Source organism: Chiloscyllium plagiosum, unplaced genomic scaffold, assembly GCF_037043375.1.
Source record: "Chiloscyllium plagiosum isolate Xiang-an unplaced genomic scaffold, Cpla_swu_hap1 HiC_scaffold_30, whole genome shotgun sequence".
NCBI lineage: Eukaryota > Metazoa > Chordata > Chondrichthyes > Orectolobiformes > Hemiscylliidae > Chiloscyllium > Chiloscyllium plagiosum.
In genome coordinates, this window is record NW_028270168.1 from 46307916 (window position 1) to 46311978 (window position 4063).

Consider the following 4063-nt stretch of genomic DNA (forward strand, 5'->3'; position numbering starts at 1 on the left):
CCGTGCTAAATTGCCCATCGTGTCCAGGGATGTGCAGGTTTGGTGGATTGACCATGCTAAATTGCCCATCGTGTCCAGGGATGTGCAGGTTTGGTGGATTGACCGTGCTAAATTGCCCATCGTGTCCAGGGATGTGCAGGTTAGGTGGATTGACCGTGCTAAATTGCCCATTGTGTCCAGGGATGTGCAGACTAGGTGGATTGACCGTGCTAAATTGCCCATTGTGTCCAGGGATGTGCAGACTAGGTGGATTGACCGTGCTAAATTGCCCATCGTGTCCAGGGATGTGCAGGTTAGGTGGATTGACCGTGCTAAATTGCCCATTGCTTCCAGGGATGTGCAGACTAGTTGGATTGACCGTGCTAAATTGCCCATCGTGTCCAGGGATGTGCAGGTTTGGTGGATTGACCGTGCTAAATTGCCCATCGTGTCCAGGGATGTGCAGGTTAGGTGGATTGACCGTGCTAAATTGCCCATTGTGTCCAGGGATGTGCAGACTAGGTGGATTGACCGTGCTAAATTGCCCATTGTGTCCAGGGATGTGCAGACTAGTTGGATTGACCGTGCTAAATTGCCCATTGTGTCCAGGGATGTGCAGACTAGTTGGATTGACCGTGCTAAATTGCCCATTGTGTCCAGGGATGTGCAGACTAGTTGGATTGACCGTGCTAAATTGCCCATTGTGTCCAGGGATGTGCAGACTAGGTGGATTGACCGTGCTAAATTGCCCATTGTGTCCAGGGGATGTGCAGGTTAGGTGGATTGACCGTGCTAAATTGCCCATTGTGTCCAGGGATGTGCAGACTAGTTGGATTGACCGTGCTAAATTGCCCATTGTGTCCAGGGATGTGCAGACTAGTTGGATTGACCGTGCTAAATTGCCCATTGTGTCCAGGGATGTGCAGACTAGTTGGATTGACCGTGCTAAATTGCCCATTGTGTCCAGGGATGTGCAGACTAGTTGGATTGACCGTGCTAAATTGCCCATTGTGTCCCGGGATGTGCAGACTAGTTGGATTGATTGTGCTAAATTGCACATTGTGTCCAGGGATGTGCAGGTTAGGTGGATTGACCGTGCTAAATTGCCCATTCTGTTCAGGGGATGTGCAGACTAGGTGGATTGATTGTGCTAAATTGCCCATTGTGTCCAGGGATGTGCAGACTAGTTGGATTGATTGTGCTAAATTGCACATTGTGTCCAGGGATGTGCAGGTTAGGTGGATTGACCGTGCTAAATTGCCCATTCTGTTCAGGGGATGTGCAGACTAGGTGGATTGATTGTGCTAAATTGCCCATTGTGTCCAGGGATGTGCAGGTTTGGTGGATTGACCGTGCTAAATTGCCCATCGTGTCCAGGGATGTGCAGGTTTGGTGGATTGACCGTGCTAAATTGCCCATCGTGTCCAGGGATGTGCAGGTTTGGTGGATTGACCGTGCTAAATTGCTCATTGTGTCCAGGGATGTGCAGACTAGTTGGATTGACCGTGCTAAATTGCCCATTGCTTCCAGGGTTGTGCAGACTAGTTGGATTGACCGTGCTAAATTGCCCATCGTGTCCAGGGATGTGCAGGTTTGGTGGATTGACCATGCTAAATTGCCCATCGTGTCCAGGGATGTGCAGGTTTGGTGGATTGACCGTGCTAAATTGCCCATCGTGTCCAGGGATGTGCAGGTTAGGTGGATTGACCGTGCTAAATTGCCCATTGTGTCCAGGGATGTGCAGACTAGGTGGATTGACCGTGCTAAATTGCCCATTGTGTCCAGGGATGTGCAGACTAGGTGGATTGACCGTGCTAAATTGCCCATCGTGTCCAGGGATGTGCAGGTTAGGTGGATTGACCGTGCTAAATTGCCCATTGCTTCCAGGGATGTGCAGACTAGTTGGATTGACCGTGCTAAATTGCCCATCGTGTCCAGGGATGTGCAGGTTTGGTGGATTGACCGTGCTAAATTGCCCATCGTGTCCAGGGATGTGCAGGTTAGGTGGATTGACCGTGCTAAATTGCCCATTGTGTCCAGGGATGTGCAGACTAGGTGGATTGACCGTGCTAAATTGCCCATTGTGTCCAGGGATGTGCAGACTAGTTGGATTGACCGTGCTAAATTGCCCATTGTGTCCAGGGATGTGCAGACTAGTTGGATTGACCGTGCTAAATTGCCCATTGTGTCCAGGGATGTGCAGACTAGTTGGATTGACCGTGCTAAATTGCCCATTGTGTCCAGGGATGTGCAGACTAGGTGGATTGACCGTGCTAAATTGCCCATTGTGTCCAGGGGATGTGCAGGTTAGGTGGATTGACCGTGCTAAATTGCCCATTGTGTCCAGGGATGTGCAGACTAGTTGGATTGACCGTGCTAAATTGCCCATTGTGTCCAGGGATGTGCAGACTAGTTGGATTGACCGTGCTAAATTGCCCATTGTGTCCAGGGATGTGCAGACTAGTTGGATTGACCGTGCTAAATTGCCCATTGTGTCCAGGGATGTGCAGGTTAGGTGGATTGACCGTGCTAAATTGCCCATTGTGTCCAGGGATGTGCAGACTAGTTGGATTGACCGTGCTAAATTGCCCATTGTGTCCAGGGATGTGCAGACTAGTTGGATTGACCGTGCTAAATTGCCCATTGTGTCCAGGGATGTGCAGACTAGTTGGATTGACCGTGCTAAATTGCCCATTGTGTCCAGGGATGTGCAGACTAGTTGGATTGATTGTGCTAAATTGCACATTGTGTCCAGGGATGTGCAGGTTAGGTGGATTGACCGTGCTAAATTGCCCATTCTGTTCAGGGGATGTGCAGACTAGGTGGATTGATTGTGCTAAATTGCCCATTGTGTCCAGGGATGTGCAGGTTTGGTGGATTGACCGTGCTAAATTGCGCATTGTGTCCAGGGATGTGCAGGTTTGGTGGATTGACCGTGCTAAATTGCCCATTGTGTCCCGGGATGTGCAGGTTAGGTGGACTGACCGTGCTAAATTGCCCATTGTGTCCAGGGATGTGCAGGTTAGGTGGATTGACCGTGCTAAATTGCCCATTGTGTCCCGGGATGTGCAGGTTAGGTGGACTGACCGTGCTAAATTGCCCATTGTGTCCAGGGATGTGCAGGTTTGGTGGATTGACCGTGCTAAATTGCCCATAGTGTCCAGGGATGTGCAGGTTTGGTGGATTGACCGTGCTAAATTGCCCATTGTGTCCAGGGATGTGCAGACTAGGATTAGCCATGGGAATGCAGGGATAAAGTAGAGGGCTGGACCTGGTGGGATATATTTCAGAGGGTCCGTGCAGATTTGATAGGCTGAATGGCCCCTTTTAACACAGTAGATAAGGCCAATGAACTCAGGGCGTGGATATTATAGTGGGACTGGGATATTATAGCCATTACAGAAACTTGGCTAACGGAGGGACAGGACTGGCGGCTTAATGTGTCAGGGTACAGGTGCTTTAGGCGGGACAGAGGTTGTGGAAGGAGGGGAGTGGGAGTTGCATTTTTAATTAAGGTGAGTATCACAGCAGTGATCAGACATAAAATAACTGAAAGATCATCCAGTGAGGCTTTGTGGGTGGAGCTAAGAAATAAGAAGGGAAATGTGACATAGAACATAGAACAGTGTAGCACAGTACAGGCCCTTCGGCGTACGATGTTGTGCCAAGCATTTACCTCAATCTAAGATCAACATAACCGGCACACCCCTCAATTTACTGCCATCCATGTGTTTGTCCAGCAGTCGCTTAAGTGTCCCTAATGGCTTTACTACCACTACTGGCAGTGCCTTCCACACACACACTCTCTGCGTTAAGAACCTACCTCTGACATCTCCCCTATACCTTCCTCCAATCACCTTATGACCCCTTGTGACAGCCATTTCTGCCCTGGGGAAAAGTCTCTGACTATCTACTCTATCTATGCCTCTCAGTACCTTGTACACCACTATCAAGTCACCTCTCTTCCTCCTTCTCTCCATTGTGAAAGGCCTGAGCTCACTCAACCTCTCTTCATAAGAGAAGCCCTCCAATACAGGCAGCATCCTGGTGAATCTCCTCTGCGCCCTCTCTAAAACATCCACAT